This window comes from Oncorhynchus keta, chromosome 20 (assembly GCF_023373465.1).
Source record: "Oncorhynchus keta strain PuntledgeMale-10-30-2019 chromosome 20, Oket_V2, whole genome shotgun sequence".
In the NCBI taxonomy this organism is placed as follows: Eukaryota; Metazoa; Chordata; class Actinopteri; order Salmoniformes; family Salmonidae; genus Oncorhynchus; species Oncorhynchus keta.
Genome location: NC_068440.1, coordinates 24632409 through 24654057, shown reverse-complemented (window position 1 = coordinate 24654057; position 21649 = coordinate 24632409). Strand labels below are relative to the sequence as shown.

The 21649-nt window shown below is 40.8% G+C and overlaps 1 long non-coding RNA gene across 1 annotated transcript; it reads right to left on the bottom strand.

Moving 5' to 3' along the window:
• Positions 1–7334: 7334 nt before the first annotated feature.
• Positions 7335–18248, bottom strand: LOC127909924 (uncharacterized). The gene is made up of 4 exons (XR_008072939.1): positions 17897–18248; positions 13610–14841; positions 8228–8364; positions 7335–7455 (listed from the first exon to the last, which is right to left on the bottom strand). It is a non-coding gene; the product is annotated as an uncharacterized LOC127909924 (long non-coding RNA).
• Positions 18249–21649: the final 3401 nt, after the last annotated feature.

The window sequence follows — 21649 nt, the reverse complement described above, 5'->3', positions numbered from 1 at the left end:
GAGAGAGGAAGTGCATTACATAGGGAAAGGGAGAGAGGGGAGAGAGGAAGTGTATTACATAGGGAAAAGGGAGAGAGAGGAAGTGCATTACATAGGGTAAAGGGAGAGAGAGGAAGTGCATTACATAGGGTAAAGGGAGAGAGAGGAAGTGCATTACATAGGGAAATGGAGAGAGGGGGAGAGAGAGAAAGTACATTACATAAGGAAAGGGAGGGAAGTGCATCAAATAGAGGAGAGGAGAGGAAGTGCATTACATAGGGAAAAATAAAGGAAGAGCATTACCCATAGTCCCGAGGGAAGTGTATTACAAGGGAAAGGGAGAGAGGAGGGGCTAAAGTGCATTACATAGGGTAAAGGGAGAGAGAGGAAGTGCATTACATAGGGTAAAGGGAGAGAGAGGAAGTGCATTACATAGGGAAATGGAGAGAGGGGGAGAGAGAGAAAGTGCATTACATAGTGAAAAGGGATAGAGGTGAGAGAGAGAGGAAGTGCATTACATAGGGAAAGGGAGAGAGGGGAGAGAGGAAGTGTATTACATAGGGAAAGGGGAGAGAGAGGAAGTGCATTACATAGGGTAAAGGGAGAGAGAGGAAGTGCATTACATAGGGTAAAGGGAGAGAGAGGAAGTGCATTACATAGGGAAATGGAGAGAGGGGGGAGAGAGAGAAAGTACATTACATAGGGAAAAGGGATAGAGGGGAGGGAGAGAGGAAGTGCATTACATAGGGTAAAGGGAGAGAGAGGAAGTGCATTACATAGGGAAAATTGAGAGAGGGGAGAGAGAGGAAGTGCATTACATAGGGAAAAGGGAGAGAGGGAGAGAGAGAGAAAGTGCATTACATAGGGAAAAGAGATAGAGGGGAGAGAGAGGAAGTGCATTACATAGGGTAAAGGGAGAGAGAGGAAGTGCATTACATAGGGAAAAGGGAGAGAGAGGAATTGCATTACATAGGGTAAAGGGAGAGAGAGGAAGTGCATTACATGGGGTAAAGGGAGAGAGAGAGGAAGTGCATTACATAGTAAAAATGGAGATAGGGGGCATTAACCCTTAATAGTTAAAAGAAGGTGCATTACATAGTGCATTGACTTCTCTCCCCATAGAGGTGAGAGAGAGAGAAGTGCATTACATAGGGAAAGGGAGAGAGGAAGTGTATTACATACCTGGGAAAGGGAGAGAGGAAGTGCATTACATAGGAAAGGGTGCATTACATAGGGTAAAGGGTGAGAGGGAAGTGCATTACATAGGGTAAAGGGAGAGAGAGAGGAAGTGCATTACATAGGGAAATGGAGAGGGGAGAGGAAGTGCATTACATAGGGAAAAAGGGATTCTGAAAGCACATTACATAGGGAGGGATAGAGGTTGAGAGAGGAAGTGCATTACATAGGGAAAAGGGAGAGGGAGGAAGTGCATTACATAGGGTAAAGGGAGAGAGAGGAAGTGCATTACATAGGGAAAATTGAGAGAGGGGAGAGAGGAAGTGCATTACATAGGGAAAAGGGAGAGGGAGAGAGAGAGAAAGTGCATTACATAAGGGAAAAGTTTACATAGGGGTTGTAGAGAGAGGGAGTGCCTACATAGGGAAAAGGGAGAGAGAGGGAGTGCATTACATAGACAAAAGGGAGAGAGGAAGTGCATTACATAGGGAAAAGGGAGAGAGGGAGAGAGAGGAAGTGCATTACATAGGGAAAGGGAGAGGGAGGAGAGAGAAAGTGTATTACATAGGGAAAAGGAGAGAGGAAATGCATTACATAGGGTAAAGGGAGAGAGAGAAGTGCATTACATAGGGAAAGGGAGAAAGGGGAGAGAGGAAGTGTATTACATAGGGAAAAGGGAGAGAGAGGAAGTGCATTACATAGGGTAAAGGGAGAGAGAGGAAGTGCATTACATAGGGTAAAGGGATAGAGGGGAGAGAGAGGAAGTGCATTACATACCTTAAGGGAAGAATTCGGCAGTACCTGTATGGTTAGTGAGAAAGTCCATATTGCAAATGTACGGTCCCTTACTAGACGTCCGAAATCGTTTGTAAAATTTGCGGACGAACGTAACTATGTGGCAGGGCCGGACCTACCAGGAAAACTAATCATCAAATGAACGTTGTCGGACATTCGGTTTCCGTTTAAATGAGTTGGAAAATAATAAGATTTATGTCATTTTTCCCATGTCCCGGAAATTCCCACAAGAGGGCATAAGCAATCATATGGCTATTGCTACAAAACATCAAACGATTCACGACGGGGCCTTATCTCGAAAACTGAAAAAAAATATTTAGAAGTCTCAGAAACAGAGTTCGGTGAGCGTAGGGGCGTGCAGCATAATGGGCAGTTGGCCCCGAACAAGATGGCGTCTAGGCCTCAACGGTTTTTTTTGAGTTATGGCCATTTATCTGGGATTAAAGGTCCAAAATGAAAATAGAGAAATTATTTTTCCACTTCACGTCAAAGTCAAGGAGCCTCCGGTGTCAATAAAAAAGTTTGAACCAGCCATTTATCTATCGTCATTTAAGAGAAATCTTACAACGACACCTTGGTGATGTTCACGGATAGGTGTTTTTTTTTTCAACGGTTACAGATCCAGTTGCAGGTTGTTCTTACGAATCTTTTTAAAGTATGTGCTGCGGAGCTCTGACAGTCCATCAGCTCATTTCTGTGATTTTCTATGATTTTCTGAAATAACACACACTCAAAGGTAAACCCTCCGTAAATAACTCAGTTCTTAACGTAAAGACTTAAAACTCAGGATTCTGTAAAGGCATACCCCAATCATGATATGAGTTTATTTATAGCTTCCTGTGCCAACCGGAAGTGCCTTTAATGGTGTCACAGTGGCAGTTTCCATGGGTTAAAAAGGTCAGATCTTTTCAAAACTTCATATGTTTGACTAGGTAACCCTCATGAACTGTAAATCAGTCATTTCTCCCAGCAGATGTCAAAGAAAAGCTCTCACACGCACACACAGCAAGGATGGAGTGAAAAAGTGCGGTTCTCAAAGACACAGAGAGCAGGCAATGGCATAAACATAATGTCTAGGCCGTGCCGAGTTCAACGAGATATCCCGCTTGACCGTAGCTCGCTCGGTCTGAGCGCAGCGACCATTAGAAAAGTAGGCCCAAAATGAAGCCTGCCCCACAACGTCATTTGCTTTTGGGTGACAGTGAGAGAACCGTTAGGGTGAGAAGCACAATTCGACCTCAGGTACGTTCCTAAGGTCCTTCCGATCCGTGCAAGCCTAACCTTGACCGTGTGGCATTAACCCTTAATAGTTAAAAGAAGGTGTTTACTTCAAATAGTTTGCATTGACTTCTCTCCCCATAGGAATACATTGCCTGAACCCCTAAATTCAACCTGAAGTCTATATGGGTTATGAATGCCGTATGAACCTGTCTTTGATGACAGTCCATCAGGCCAGTATGAGGTCTACCTGTGTTGATTCTAGGCTTCCTGGACCAACCGGAAGTGGTTAAAATCACCCTAAAAGTGTTTTTCCATTACCTGCCTGCAGTTTGATAGACATAGTGCATTCAAACCTGTGTAAATCAGTCAATCCTTAACGTAAGGACTTAAAACTCAGGATTCTGTAAAAGCATAGCCCAGTGAGGATATGTGTTGACTTATAGCTTCCTGTGACAACCGGAAGTGCCTTAATTGGTGTCTCAGGGGCTGTTTCGAGGGGTTAAAAAAGTCAGATCTGTCCAAAACTTCATATGTGTGATTAGGCAACCCCCATGAACTGTAAATCAGTCATTTTTCCCATAAAATTTCAAAGGAAAACTAAATCACACAGACACACAACTTGGAAGGAGGGACGTATTGGGGTTGTAGAGACAGACAGTGCCTCCAATAGTTAGCTTTGTTCGAGCTAAAAGAACCGTCAGACCTAGAGTTCCGAAACTTTAGAAACCTGTTCTAGACCTCGGGTCGATAGTGCGTGGTGAGTTAGGTGGCTCTAGAAGGTTCTCGGACCGAGAAATAGCCTCGTACATTTGCAATGACTTCAATTCATTTTGACCATTACAAAAATGGCGACATTTAGAAAAGTCTCAGAGACACAAGACTAGGTGCATTGAAACCGGCTCGGGCCATAGAGACGGACCCCAACGTTTCGGTCCGATAGCTCATTCAAGGACCCCATAGCAAGGCATTGAAAAAATTGGATTTTCAGCACCAATTAGGGTTTTACTCGGGCACCGAAGGACCTATTGAGCCGAAACTCGGGATTCGGGGTCGCCTCACATAGGCCTTCACATAATGTCTGACCTGGACCCGCAGCTAGAACGTAACTATGTGTTTTACGTTTTTATTATGTTTTAAACTAATGGCGCTGTGAATTATGGGCCTGCTCTGACATATGTGATAGTTGGCTTCTAAATGAGTTGGAAAAAGTGGGTTTGGTGTCAATTGGTATCAGTTTGGTGTCAGAATGACATCTAATTGACTGGTGGACACTGACTTGCTAGTTGACTTTTGTACATTAGCAATATGTTTAAACGGAGAGGGACCATCACCAAAATGGCATTCTGAAATCAACACAAAAAATGGCATCACCATAGTCTCCAGGCTGTGCAGAGTTCAACGAGACGCCCGCTTGACCGTAGCTCGCTCTGAGTGCAGCGACCTTGAAAAAAAAAGAAGGCGCAAAAGGAAGGCTGGCCCTCAATGTCATTTGCTTTTGGGTGACAGTGAGAGAACCGTTAGGGTGAGAAGCACAATTCGACCTCAGGTACGTTCCTGAGGTCCTCCCGATCCGTGCAAGCCTAACCTTGACCGTGTGGCATTAACCCTTAACAGTTAAAATAAGGTGTTTACTTCAAACAGTTTGCATTGACTTCTCTCCCCATAGGAATACATTGCCTGCACCTCTAAATTCAACCTGAGGCCTATGTGGGTTATGAATGCCTTATGAACCTGTCTTCTATGACAGTCCATCAGCTCACTATGAGGTCTACCTGTGCCGATTCTAAGCTTCCTGAAGCAACCGGAAGTGGTTAAATTGACCCAAAAGGTGTTTTGATGTACATAACCTTCAAAGGTGAAAATGACTACATTCAACCCTGTGTAGATCGTAGATCAGTCAATTCTTAACTTAAAGACTTAAAACTCAGGATTCTGTAAGTTTCTATGTCAATCAAGACATGGGTTTACTTATAGCTTCCTGTGCCAACCGGAAGTGTCTTTAATGATGTCACAGTGGCAGTTTCCAAGGGTTAAAAAGGTCAGATCTTTTCAAAACTTCATATGTGTGACTAGGTAACCCTCATGAACTGTAAATCAGTCATTTCTCCCAACAGATGTCAAAGAAAAGCTCTCACACGCACACACAGCAAGGCTGGAGTGAAAAGTGCAGTTCTCAAAGACACAGAGAGCAGGCAATGGCATAAACATAATCTCTAGGCCGTGCCGAGTTCAACGAGATATCCCGCTTGACCGTAGCTCGCTCGGTCTGAGCGCAGCGACCATTAGAAAAGTAGGCCCAAAATGAAGCCTGCCCCACAACGTCATTTGCTTTTGGGTGACAGTGAGAGAACCGTTAGGGTGAGAAGCACAATTCGACCTCAGGTACGTTCCTAAGGTCCTTCCGATCCGTGCAAGCCTAACCTTGACCGTGTGGCATTAACCCTTAATAGTTAAAAGAAGGTGTTTACTTCAAATAGTTTGCATTGACTTCTCTCCCCATAGGAATACATTGCCTGAACCCCTAAATTCAACCTGAAGTCTATATGGGTTATGAATGCCGTATGAACCTGTCTTTGATGACAGTCCATCAGGCCAGTATGAGGTCTACCTGTGTTGATTCTAAGCTTCCTGGACCAACCGGAAGTGGTTAAAATCACCCTAAAAGTGTTTTTCCATTACCTGCCTGCAGTTTGATAGACATAGTGCATTCAACCCTGTGTAAATCAGTCAATTCTTAACGTAAGGACTTAAAACTCAGGATTCTGTAAAAGCATAGCCCAGTGAGGATATGTGTTGACTTATAGCTTCCTGTGACAACCGGAAGTGCCTTAATTGGTGTCTCAGGGGCTGTTTCGAGGGGTTAAAAAAGTCAGATCTGTCCAAAACTTCATATGTGTGATTAGGCAACCCCCATGAACTGTAAATCAGTCATTTTTCCCATAAAATTTCAAAGGAAAACTAAATCACACAGACACACAACTTGGAAGGAGGGACGTATTGGGGTTTGTAGAGACAGACAGTGCCTCCAATAGTTAGCTTTGTTCGAGCTAAAAAGAACCGTCAGACCTAGAGTTCCGAAACTTTAGAATCCTGTTCTAGACCTCAGGTCGATAGTGCGTGGTGAGTTACGTGGCTCTAGACGGTTCTCGGACCGAGAAACAGCTTCGTACATTTGCAATGACTTCAATTCATTTTGACCATTACGAAAATGGCGACATTTAGAAATGTCTCAGAGACACAAGACTAGGTGCATTGCGACCGTCTCGGCCCATATAGACAGACCCCAACGTTTCTGTCCGATAGCTCATTCAAGGACCCCGTAGCAAGTCATGGAAAAAGTGGATTTTCAGCACCAATTAGGGTTTTGCTCGGACACCAAATGACCGATCGAGCCGAAACTTAGGATTCGGGGTCGCCTCAGCTAGGCCTACACGTAACATAAGAAATGGACCCGCAGCTAGAACGTAACTACATGTTTTATGTTTTTTTATGGTTTGAACCAAAGGCGTTGTGAATTTTGGGCCAGCTCTGAAGTGTGTGATAGTTGGCTACTAAACAGGTTGGAAAAAGTGGGTTTAGTGTCAATTTGTATCAGTTTGGTGTCAGAATGACATCTAATTGACTGGTGGACACTGACTTGCTAGTTGACTTTTGTACATTAGCAATATGTTTAAACGGTGAGGTACCATCACCAAAAGTGACATTCTGAAATCAACCCTAACGAGCCATTGAGATGAACCAGAATCACTGCCCAGCCATGCCGAGTTCATCGGGCCAGTCAATTTCACATTCCTGCAGGATTTTTATAGCATGACAAATTCGTGATGGTACCTGCCCATTGAACCATATTGCAAATGCACAGTGACTTTGCAAAAGTGAGAAAACATAAACAAATGGACATGATGAAATCAACACAACGAGTGATGGAAATGTACAACTATCACTGCTCGGCCATCCTGTGTTCATCAGACCAGTCAATTTTGCATTTTTGAGCATGTCAAATTTCATATGGTAAATGCACATTGAAACATATTGCAAATGCACGTGCACTTACAATATGATTCTATAGTGAAAAAAAATCACCTAACGGAGATAATGAAATCAACACAACGAGTGATGGAAATGTACAACTATCACTGCCCGGCCATCCAGTGTTCCCATAGCGAGCATTAATATCAGAATGACCGGTAAATGCATTTACAACCATATTTTTATTTTTGGGTTACCAGTTGCACAACAATGCACGTGCATTTGCAATATGATTCTATAGTGAAAAAACATCACCTAATGGACATGATGAAATCAACACAACGAGTGATGGAAATGTACAACTATCACTGCTCGGCCATCCTGTGTCCATCAGACCAGTCAATTTTGCATTTTTGAGCATGTCAAATTTCATATGGTAAATGCACATTGAAACATATTGCAAATGCACGTGCACTTGCAATATGATTCTATAGTGAAAAAACATCACCTAACGGAGATGATGAAATCAACACAACGAGTGATGGAAATGTACAACTATCACTGCTCAGCCATCCTGTGTTCATCAGACCAGTCAATTTTGCATTTTTGAGCATGTCAAATTTCATATGGTAAATGCACATTGAAACATATTGCAAATGCACGTGCACTTACAATATGATTCTATAGTGAAAAAATATCACCTAATGTTCACGATGAAATCAACACAACGAGTGATGGAAAGGAACAACTATCACTGCCCGGCCATCCTGTGTTCCCATAGCGGGCATTAATATCAGAATGACCGGTAAATGCATTCACAACCATATTTTCATTTTTGGGTTACCAGGTGCCTATTTTCAATCACCAGTTGCACAACAATGCGTATCCATCAGAATATTTTAAACAGTCCATAAAGCACTCAGGACGGACTCCATAGATAGAGGGCCGTAGTAGGGTACTCCCATAGCGGGCATGGATAATAGGAGTCCCGGTAAATGCATTTACAACCATATTTTAATTTTTGGGTTACCAGTTGCACAACAATGCACGTGCATTTGCAATATGATTCTATAGTGAAAAACATCACCTAATGGACATGATGAAATCAACACAACAAGTGATGGAAATGTACAACTATCACTGCTCGGCCATCCTGTGTTCATCAGACCAGTCAATTTCACATTCCTGCAGGATTTTTATAGCATGACAAATTCGTGATGGTACCTGCCCATTGAACCATATTGCAAATGCACAGTGACTTTGCAAAAGTGAGAAAACATAAACAAATGGACATGATGAAATCAACACAACGAGTGATGGAAATGTACAACTATCACTGCTCGGCCATCCTGTGTTCATCAGACCAGTCAATTTTGCATTTTTGAGCATGTCAAATTTCATATGGTAAATGCACATTGAAACATATTGCAAATGCACGTGCACTTACATACCTTAAGGGAAGAATTCGGCAGTACCTGTATGGTTAGTGAGAAAGTCCATATTGCAAATGTACGGTCCCTTACTAGACGTCCGAAATCGTTTGTAAAATTCGCGGACGGCGTCGGGCCGAGCGGCAGGGCCGGACCTACCAGGAAGTCATCAAATGAACGTTGTCGGACATTCGGTTTCCGTTTACAAAAATAATAAGATTTATGTCATTTTTCCCATGTCCCGAAATTCCCACAAGAGGCATAAGCAATCATATGGCTATTGCTACAAAACATCACGATTCACGACGGGGCCTTATCTCGAAAACTGAAAATATTTAGAAGCCGAAACTCAATGAGCGTAGGGGCGGCATAATGGGCAGTTGGCCCCGAACAAGATGGCGTCTAGGCCTCAACGGTTTTTGAGTTATGGCCATTTATCTGGGATTAAAGGTCCAAAATGAAAATAGAGAAATTCTTTTTCCACTTCACGTCAAAGTCAAGGAGCCTCCGGTGTCAATAAAAAAAAACCAGCCATTTATCTATCGTCATTTAAGAGAAATCAACACAACGACACCTTGGTGATGTTCACGGATAGGTGTTTTTTTTTTCAACGGTTACAGATCCAGTTGCAGGTTGTTCTTACGAATCTTTTTAAAGTGTGCTGCGGAGCTCTGCGAGATTTCTGTGATTTTCTATGATTTTCTGAAATAACACACACTCACTAAACCCTCCGTAAATAACTCAGTTCTTAACGTAAAGACTTAAAACTCGGGATTCTGTAAAGGCATACCCCAATCATGATATGAGTTTATTTATAGCTTCCTGTGCCAACCGGAAGTGCCTTTAATGGTGTCACAGTGGCAGTTTCCATGGGTTAAAAAATCAGATCTTTTCAAAACTTCATATGTGTGACTAGGTAACCCTCGTGAACTGTAAATCAGTCATTTCTCCCAGCAGATGTCAAAGAAAAGCTCTCACACGCACACACAGCAAGGATGGAGTGAAAAAGTGTGGTTCTTAAAGACACAGAGAGCAGGCAATGGCATAAACATAATGTCTAGGCCGTGCCGAGTTCAACGAGATATCCCGCTTGACCGTAGCTCATCTCGGTCTGAGCGCAGCGACCATTAGAAAAGTAGGCCCAAAATGAAGCCTGCCCCACAACGTCATTTGCTTTTGGGTGACAGTGAGAGAACCGTTAGGGTGAGAAGCACAATTCGACCTCAGGTATGTTCCTAAGGTCCTTCCGATCCGTGCAAGCCTAACGTTGACAGTGTGGCATTAACCCTTAATAGTTAAAAGATGGTGTTTACTTCAAAAAGTTTGCATTGATTTCTCTCCCCATAGGAATACATTGCCTTTACCCCTAAATTCAACCTGAAGTCTATATGGGTTATGAATGCCGTATGAACCTGTCTTTGGTAACAGTCCATCAGGCCAGTATGAGGTCTACCTGTGTTGATTCTAAGCTTCCTGGACCAACCGGAAGTGGTTAAAATCACCCTAAAAGTGTTTTTCCATTACCTGCCTGCAGTTTGATAGACATAGTGCATTCAACCCTGTGTAAATCAGTCAATTCTTAACGTAAGGACTTAAAACTCAGGATTCTGTAAAAGCATAGCCCAGTGAGGATATGTGTTGATTATAGCTTCCTGTGACAACCGGAAGTGCCTTAATTGGTGTCTCAGGGGCTGTTTCGAGGGGTTAAAAAGTCAGATCTGTCCAAAACTTCATATGTGTGATTAGGCAACCCCATGAACTGTAAATCAGTCATTTTTCCCATAAAATTTCAAAGGAAAACTAAATCACACAGACACACAACTTGGAAGGAGGGACGTATTGGGGGTTGTAGAGACAGACAGTGCCTCCAATAGTTAGCTTTGTTCGAGCTAAAAAGAACCGTCAGACCTAGAGTTCCGAAACTTTAGAAACCTGTTCTAGACCTCGGGTCGATAGTGCGTGGTGAGTTAGGTGGCTCTAGAAGGTTCTCGGACCGAGAAATAGCCTCGTACATTTGCAATGATTTCAATTCATTTTGACCATTACGAAAATGGCGACATTTAGAAAAGTCTCAGAGACACAAGACTAGGTGCATTGGAACCGGCTCGGCCCATAGAGACGGACCCCAACGTTTGGTCCGATAGCTCATTCAAGGACCCCATAGCAAGGCATGGAAAAAAGTGGATTTTCAGCACCAATTAGGGTTTTACTCGGGCACCGGGACCTATCGAGCCGAAACTCGGGATTCGGGGTATCCTCACATAGGCCTTCACATAATGTCTGACCTGGACCCGCAGCTAGAACGTAACTATGTGTTTTACGTTTTATTATGTTTTAAACTAAAGGCGCTGTGAATTATGGGCCTGCTCTGACATATATGATAGTTGGCTTCTAAATGAGTTGGAAAAAGTGGGTTGGTGTCAATTGGTATCAGTTTGGTGTCAGAATGACATCTAATTGACTGGTGGACACTGACTTGCTAGTTGACTTTTGTACATTAGCAATATGTTTAAACGGAGAGGGACCATCACCAAAATGGCATTCTGAAATCAACACAAAAAATGGCATCACCATAGTCTCCAGGCTGTGCAGAGTTCAACGAGACGCCCATTCGCTTGACCGTAGCTCGCTTTGAGTGCAGCGACCTTGAAAAAAGAAGGCGCAAAAGGAAGCCTGGCCCTCAATGTCATTTGCTTTTGGGTGACAGTGAGAGAACCGTTAGGGTGAGAAGCACAATTCGACCTCAGGTACGTTCCTAAGGTCCTTCCGATCCGTGCAAGCCTAACCTTGACCGTGTGGCATTAACCCTTAATAGTTAAAAGAAGGTGTTTACTTCAAAGAGTTTGCATTGACTTCTCTCCCCATAGGAATACATTGCCTTTACCCCTAAATTCAACCTGAAGTCTATATGGGTTATGATTTAAGAGAAATGATGCCGTATGAACCTGTCTTTGGTAACAGTCCATCAGGCCAGTATGAGGTCTACCTGTGTTGATTCTAAGCTTCCTGGACCAACCGGAAGTGGTTAAAATCACCCTAAAAGTGTTTTTCCATTACCTGCCTGCAGTTTGATAGACATAGTGCATTCAACCCTGTGTAAATCAGTCAATTCTTAACGTAAGGACTTAAAACTCAGGATTCTGTAAAAGCATAGCCCAATGAGGATATATGTTTACTTATAGCTTCCTGTGACAACCGGAAGTGCCTTTAATTGGTGTCACAGGGGCAGTTTCAAGGGTTAAAAAGTCAGATCTTTTCAAAACTTCATATGTGTGACTAGGTAACCCTCATGAACTGTAAATCAGTCATTTCTCCCAACAGATGTCAAAGAAAAGCTCTCACACGCACACACAGCAAGGATGGAGTGAAAAAGTGTGGTTCTCAAAGACACAGAGAGCAGGCAATGGCATAAACATAATGTCTAGGCCGTGCCGAGTTCAACGAGATATCCCGCTTGACCGTAGCTCGCTCGGTCTGAGCGCAGCGACCATTAGAAAAGTAGGCCCAAAATGAAGCCTGCCCCACAACGTCATTTGCTTTTGGGTGACAGTGAGAGAACCGTTAGGGTGAGAAGCACAATTCGACCTCAGGTATGTTCCTAAGGTCCTTCCGATCCGTGCAAGCCTAACGTTGACCGTGTGGCATTAACCCTTAATAGTTAAAAGAAGGTGTTTACTTCAAATAGTTTGCATTGACTTCTCTCCCCATAGGAATACATTGCCTGCACCCCTAAATTCAACCTGAAGTCTATATGGGTTATGAATGCCGTATGAACCTGTCTTTGATAACAGTCCATCAGGCCAGTATGAGGTCTACCTGTGTTGATTCTAGGCTTCCTGGACCAACCGGAAGTGGTTAAAATCACCCTAAAAGTGTTTTTCCATTACCTGCCTGCAGTTTGATAGACATAGTGCATTCAACCCTGTGTAAATCAGTCAATTCTTAACGTAAGGACTTAAAACACAGGATTCTGTAAAAGCATAGCCCAGTGAGGATATGTGTTGACTTATAGCTTCCTGTGCCAACCGGAAGTGCCTTAATTGGTGTCTCAGGGGCTGTTTCGAGGGGTTAAAAAGTCAGATCTGTCCAAAACTTCATATGTGTGATTAGGCAACCCCCATGAACTGTAAATCAGTCATTTTTCCCATAAAATTTCAAAGGAAAACTAAATCACACAGACACACAACTTGGAAGGAGGGACGTATTGGGGTTGTAGAGACAGACAGTGCCTCCAATAGTTAGCTTTGTTCGAGCTAAAAAGAACCGTCAGACCTAGAGTTCCGAAACTTTAGAAACCTGTTCTAGACCTCGGGTCGATAGTGCGTGGTGAGTTAGGTGGCTCTAGAAGGTTCTCGGACCGAGAAATAGCCTCGTACATTTGCAATGATTTCAATTCATTTTGACCATTACGAAAATGGCGACATTTAGAAAAGTCTCAGAGACACAAGACTAGGTGCATTGGAACCGGCTCGGCCCATAGAGACGGACCCCAACGTTTCGGTCCGATAGCTCATTCAAGGACCCCATAGCAAGGCATGGAAAAAAGTGGATTTTCAGCACCAATTAGGGTTTTACTCGGGCACCGAAGGACCTATCGAGCCGAAACTCGGGATTCGGGGTCGCCTCACATAGGCCTTCACATAATGTCTGACCTGGACCCGCAGCTAGAACGTAACTATGTGTTTTACGTTTTTATTATGTTTTAAACTAAAGGCGCTGTGAATTATGGGCCTGCTCTGACATATATGATAGTTGGCTTCTAAATGAGTTGGAAAAAGTGGGTTTGGTGTCAATTGGTATCAGTTTGGTGTCAAAATGACATCTAATTGACTGATGGACACTGACTTGCTAGTTGACTTTTGTACATTAGCAATATGTTTAAACGGAGAGGGACCATCACCAAAAGTGACATTCTGAAATCAACCCTAACGAGCCATGGAGATGAACCAGAATCACTGCCCAGCTATCCCGAGTTCATCGGGCCAGTCAATTTCACATTCCTGCAGGATTTTTATAGCATGACAAATTCGTGATGGTACCTGCCCATTGAACCATATTGCAAATGCACAGTGACTTTGCAAAAGTGAGAAAACATAAACAAATGGACATGATGAAATCAACACAACGAGTGATGGAAATGTACAACTATCACTGCTCAGCCATCCTGTGTTCATCAGACCAGTCAATTTTGCATTTTTGAGCATGTCAAATTTCATATGGTAAATGCACATTGAAACATATTGCAAATGCGCGCGCACTTGCAATATGATTCTATAGTGTAAAAACATCACCTAATGGACATGATGAAATCAACACAACGAGTGATGGAAATGTACAACTATCACTGCTCGGCCATCCTGTGTCCATCAGACCAGTCAATTTTGCATTTTTGAGCATGTCAAATTTCATATGGTAAATGCACATTGAAACATATTGCAAATGCGCGCGCACTTGCAATATGATTCTATAGTGAAAAAACATCACCTAATGGACATGATGAAATCAACACAACGAGTGATGGAAATGTACAACTATCACTGCTCGGCCATCCTGTGTCCATCAGACCAGTCAATTTTGCATTTTTGAGCATGTCAAATTTCATATGGTAAATGCACATTGAAACATATTGCAAATGCGCGCGCACTTGCAATATGATTCTATAGTGTAAAAACATCACCTAATGGACATGATGAAATCAACACAACGAGTGATGGAAATGTACAACTATCACTGCCCGGCCATCCTGTGTTCCCATAGCGAGCATTAATATCAGAATGACCGGTAAATGCATTTACAACCATATTTTTATTTTTGGGTTACCAGTTGCACAACAATGCACGTGCATTTGCAATATGATTCTATAGTGAAAAAACATCACCTAATGGACATGATGAAATCAACACAACGAGTGATGGAAATGTACAACTATCACTGCTCGGCCATCCTGTGTCCATCAGACCAGTCAATTTTGCATTTTTGAGCATGTCAAATTTCATATGGTAAATGCACATTGAAACATATTGCAAATGCGCGCGCACTTGCAATATGATTCTATAGTGTAAAAACATCACCTAATGGACATGATGAAATCAACACAACGAGTGATGGAAATGTACAACTATCACTGCCCGGCCATCCTGTGTTCCCATAGCGAGCATTAATATCAGAATGACCGGTAAATGCATTTACAACCATATTTTATTTTTGGGTTACCAGTTGCACAACAATGCACGTGCATTTGCAATATGATTCTATAGTGAAAAAACATCACCTAATGGACATGATGAAATCAACACAACGAGTGATGGAAATGTACAACTATCACTGCTCGGCCATCCTGTGTCCATCAGACCAGTCAATTTTGCATTTTTGAGCATGTCAAATTTCATATGGTAAATGCACATTGAAACATATTGCAAATGCGCGCACTTGCAATATGATTCTATAGTGTAAAAACATCACCTAATGGACATGATGAAATCAACACAACGAGTGATGGAAATGTACAACTATCACTGCTCGGCCATCCTGTGTTCCCATAGCGGGCATTAATATCAGAATGACCGGTAAATGCATTCACAACCATATTTTCATTTTTGGGTTACCAGGTGCCTATTTTCAATCACCAGTTGCACAACATGCGTATCCATCAGAATATTTTAAACAGTCCATAAAATGCACTATCAGGACTGCCCCCATCAATTTTGCATTTTTGAGATGTCAAATTTCATATGGTAAATGCCGTAGTAGGGTAAAAACATCCCATGGACGGGCATGGATAATAGGATCCTGTCCCATAGCGTAAATGCATTTACAACCATATTTTAATTTTTGGGTTACCAGTTGCACAACAATGCACGTGCATTTGCAATATGATTCTATAGTGAAAAAACATCACCTAATGGACATGATGAAATCAACACAACAAGTGATGGAAATGTACAACTATCACTGCTCGGCCATCCTGTGTTCATCAGACCAGTCAATTTCACATTCCTGCAGGATTTTTATAGCATGACAAATTCGTGATGGTACCTGCCCATTGAACCATATTGCAAATGCACAGTGACTTTGCAAAAGTGAGAAAACATAAACAAATGGACATGATGAAATCAACACAACAGGTGATGGAAATGTACAACTATCACTGCTCAGCCATCCTGTGTTCATCAGACCAGTCAATTTTGCATTTTTGAGCATGTCAAATTTCATATGGTAAATGCACATTGAAACATATTGCAAATGCGCGTGCACTTGCAATATGATTCTATAGTGAAAAACATCACCTAATGGACATGATGAAATCAACACAACGAGTGATGGAAATGTACAACTATCACTGCTCGGCCATCCTGTGTCCATCAGACCAGTCAATTTTGCATTTTTGAGCATGTCAAATTTCATATGGTAAATGCACATTGAAACATATTGCAAATGCGCGCACTTGCAATATGATTCTATAGTGTAAAAACATCACCTAATGGACATGATGAAATCAACACAACGAGTGATGGAAATGTACAACTATCACTGCCCGGCCATCCTGTGTTCCCATAGCGAGCATTAATATCAGAATGACCGGTAAATGCATTTACAACCATATTTTTATTTTTGGGTTACCAGTTGCACAACAATGCAAATGCGTGCATTTGCAATATGATTCTATAGTGTAAAAACATCACCTAATGGACATGATGAAATCAACACAACGAGTGATGGAAATGTACAACTATCACTGCTCGGCCATCCTGTGTTCATCAGACCAGTCAATTTTGCATTTTTGAGCAAGGTCAAATTTCATATGGTAAATGCACATTGAAACATATTGCAAATGCACGTGCACTTGCAATATGATTATATAGTGAAAAACATCACAAAATGGACATGATGAAGTCAACACAACAGTGATGGAAAGGAACAACTATCACTGCCCGGCCATCCTGTGTTCATCAGGCCAGTCAATTTTGCATTTCTGCAGGATTTTTGAGCATTCAAATTTCTTGACGTCATTTGGAATTGGACAAAAAACCTTATGCACAATTTAAAAAAACATATATAAAAAAACTATGATAATAAAATTGGACAAAAGTATATTCATACAGTTCTTACACATGTGTAATTGACAAAAAAATTGAAAGAATTTCAAAAAACGGTCCAGAAAGCACTTTTTATGGGTGTGTGAAGTTTTTACAAAATTTTGACATTTTTGACTTTTGACTTTGACTTCCTATGAAATCATATTGGAATTGGACAAAACATATTCCTTATGCGCATGTAAAAAATAAAAAAATTATGATAATAAAATTGGACAAAAGTATATTCATACAGTTCTTACACATGTGTAATTGACAAAAATCGAAAGAATTTCGAAAAACGGTCCAGAAAGCACTTTTTATGGGTGTGTGAAGTTTTTACAAAATTTTGACATTTTTGACTTTTGACTTTTGACTTCCTATGAAATCATATTGGAATTGGACAAAACATATTCCTTATGCGCATATAAAAAAATTAAAAAAATTATGATAATAAAATTGGACAAAAGTATATTCATACAGTTCTTACACATGTGTAATTGACAAAAAAAAATCGAAAGAATTTCGAAAAACGGTCCAGAAAGCACTTTTTAAGGGGTGATAAGTTTTTGAAAAAAAGTTCATTTTTTCAAAATTTTACTTTTGGACATTAATTTGGGTTACATATCCAATATGAAAAACCCCGGTGGAGCGCATTTGCCCCCTGTTGAATTTTTAAAGTGTTACAACTGGCAATTACCATATGGCATTTGCAATACACTTTGGATGAATCAACGCCGAATTGGGTGGTATTGGCCAATGTGTATATGGTTTGTCCGATGCCAATGACATGCCATTCATTTTTGTCCAATACAGGGGGGTATTCCCTTACAATATGATTCTATAGTGAAAAACATCACCTAATGGACATGATGAAATCAACACAACGAGTGATGGAAATGTACAACTATCACTGCCCGGCCATCCTGTGTTCCCATAGCGAGCATTAATATCAGAATGACCGGTAAATGCATTTACAACCATATTTTTATTTTTGGGTTACCAGTTGCACAACAATGCACGTGCATTTGCAATATGATTCTATAGTGAAAAAACATCACCTAATGGACATGATGAAATCAACACAACGAGTGATGGAAATGTACAACTATCACTGCTCAGCCATCCTGTGTTCATCAGACCAGTCAATTTTGCATTTTTGAGCATGTCAAATTTCATATGGTAAATGCACATTGAAACATATTGCAAATGCACGTGCACTTACAATATGATTCTATAGTGAAAAAACATCACCTAATGGACATGATGAAATCAACACAACGAGTGATGGAAATGTACAACTATCACTGCTCAGCCATCCTGTGTTCATCAGACCAGTCAATTTTGCATTTTTGAGCATGTCAAATTTCATATGGTAAATGCACATTGAAACATATTGCAAATGCACGTGCACTTACAATATGATTCTATAGTGAAAAAACATCACGTAATGGACATGATGAAATCAACACAACGAGTGATGGAAATGTACAACTATCACTGCCCGGCCATCCTGTGTTCCCATAGCGAGCATTAATATCAGAATGACCGGTAAATGCATTTACAACCATATTTTTATTTTTGGGTTACCAGTTGCACAACAATGCACGTGCATTTGCAATATGATTCTATAGTGAAAAACATCACCTAATGGACATGATGAAATCAACACAACGAGTGATGGAAATGTACAACTATCACTGCTCGGCCATCCTGTGTCCATCAGACCAGTCAATTTTGCATTTTTGAGCATGTCAAATTTCATATGGTAAATGCACATTGAAACATATTGCAAATGCGCGTGCACTTGCAATATGATTCTATAGTGTAAAAACATCACCTAATGGACATGATGAAATCAACACAACGAGTGATGGAAATGTACAACTATCACTGCCCGGCCATCCTGTGTTCCCATAGCGAGCATTAATATCAGAATGACCGGTAAATGCATTTACAAGCATATTTTTTGGGGGGTTACCAGGTGACTATTTTCAATCACCAGTTGCACAACATGCGTATTGATCAGAATATTTTAAACAGTCCATAAAGCACTCAGTACGGACTCAATAGATAGATGGCCGTGTAGGGTATCCCATAGCGGGCATGGACAATCGACCAGTAAATGCATTTACAACCATATTTTTATTTTGGGTTACCAGTTGCACAACAATGCACGTGCATTTGCAATATGATTCTATAGTGAAAAAACATCACCTAATGGACATGATGAAATCAACACAACGAGTGATGGAAATGTACAACTATCACTGCTCGGCCATCCTGTGTCCATCAGACCAGTCAATTTTGCATTTTTGAGCATGTCAAATTTCATATGGTAAATGCACATTGAAACATATTGCAAATGCGCGTGCACTTGCAATATGATTCTATAGTGTAAAAACATCACCTAATGGACATGATGAAATCAACACAACGAGTGATGGAAATGTACAACTATCACTGCCCGGCCATCCTGTGTTCCCATAGCGAGCATTAATATCAGAATGACCGGTAAATGCATTTACAAGCATATTTTGAGGGGTTACCAGGTGCCTATTTTCAATCACCAGTTGCACAACATGCGTATCCATCAGAATATTTTAAACAGTCCATAAAGCACTCAGGATGGACTCCATAGATAGAGGGCCTTGCAATATGATTCTAGGGTAAAAACATCACCTAATGGACATGATGAAATCAACACAACATGGACAATCACTGCCCGGTGTTCCCATAGTCCAGAATGACCGGTAAATGCATTTACAACCATATTTTTATTTTTTGGGTTACCAGTTGCACAACAATGCACGTGCATTTGCAATATGATTCTATAGTGAAAAAACATCACCTAATGGACATGATGAAATCAACACAACGAGTGATGGAAATGTACAACTATCACTGCTCGGCCATCCTGTGTCCATCAGACCAGTCAATTTTGCATTTTTGAGCATGTCAAATTTCATATGGTAAATGCACATTGAAACATATTGCAAATGCGCGTGCACTTGCAATATGATTCTATAGTGTAAAAACATCACCTAATGGACATGATGAAATCAACACAACGAGTGATGGAAATGTACAACTATCACTGCCCGGCCATCCTGTGTTCCCATAGCGAGCATTAATATCAGAATGACCGGTAAATGCATTTACAAGCATATTTTTTGGGGGTTACCAGGTGCCTATTTTCAATCACCAGTTGCACAACATGCGTATCCATCAGAATATTTTAAACAGTCCATAAAGCACTCAGGACGGACTCCATAGATAGAGGGATGTAGGTACAACTATCACTGGCATGGACAATAGGCAGTCCTGGTAAATGCATTTACAACCATATTTTTATTTTTGGGTTACCAGTTGCACAACAATGCACGTGCATTTGCAATATGATTCTATAGTGAAAAACATCACCTAATGGACATGATGAAATCAACACAACGAGTGATGGAAAGGAACAACTATCACTGCCAGGCCATCCTGTGTTCATCAGGCCAGTCAATTTCACATTCCTGCAGGATTTTTATAGCATGACAAATTCGTGATGGTACCTGCCCATTGAACCATATTGCAAATGCACAGTGACTTTGCAAAAGTGAGAAAACATAAACAAATGGACATGATAAAATCAACACAACGAGTAATGGAAAGGTACAACTCTCACTGCTCGGCCATCCTGTGTTCATCAGACCAGTCAATTTTGCATTTTTGAGCAAGGTCAAATTTCATATGGTAAATGCACATTGAAACATATTGCAAATGCATGTGCACTTACAATATGATTCTATAGTGAAACAACATCACCTAACGGAGATGATGAAATCAACACAACGAGTGATGGAAATGTACAACTATCACTGCTCGGCCATCCTGTGTTCATCAGACCAGTCAATTTTGCATTTTTGAGCAAGGTCAAATTTCATATGGTAAATGCACATTGAAACATATTGCAAATGCACGTGCATTTGCAATATGTTTAATATGATTATATGAAATGACATGCTCAAATCATGCACAAATGGACATGATGGCCAGATCAACACAGGATGGGAAAGTGATAGTTGCTCCTGCCCGGCCATCCCGAGTTCATCAGGCCAGTCAATTTTGCATTTCTGCAGGATTTTTGAGCATGTCAAATTTCTTATGTCATTTGGCCCACAAAAAATTCCTTATGCACAATTTAAAAAAATATATAAAAAATATGATAATAAAATTGGACAAAAGTATATTCATACAGTTCTTACACATGTGTAATTGACAAAAAAATCGAAAGAATTTCAAAAACGGTCCAGAAAGCACTTTTTAAGGGTGTGTGAAGTTTTTTACAAAATTTTGACATTTTTGACTTTTGACTTTTGACTTCCTATGAAATCATATTGGAATTGGACAAAACATATTCCTTATGCGCATGTAAAAAAAAAAAAATTATGATAATAAAATTGGACAAAAGTATATTCATACAGTTCTTACACATGTGTAATTGACAAAAAATCGAAAGAATTTCGAAAACGGTCCAGAAAGCACTTTTTATGGGTGTGTGAAGTTTTTACAAAATTTTGACATTTTGACTTTTGACTTTTGACTTCCTATGAAATCATATTGGAATTGGACAAAACATATTCCTTATGCGCATATAAAAAAAATTAAAAAATTATGATAATAAAATTGGACAAAAGTATATTCATACAGTTCTTACACATGTGTAATTGACAAAAAAATCGAAAGAATTTCGAAAACGGTCCAGAAAGCACTTTTTTAAGGGGTGATAAGTTTTTGAAAAAATTTCATTTTTTCAAAATTTTACTTTTGGACATTAACTTGGGTTACATATCCAATATGAAAAACCCGGTGGAGCGCATTTGCCCCCTGTTGAATTTTTAAAGTGTTACAACTGGCAATTGCCATATGGCATTTGCAATACACTTTGCATGAATCAACGCCGAATTGGGTGGTATTGGCCAATGTGTATATGGTTTGTCCGATGCCAATGACTTGCCA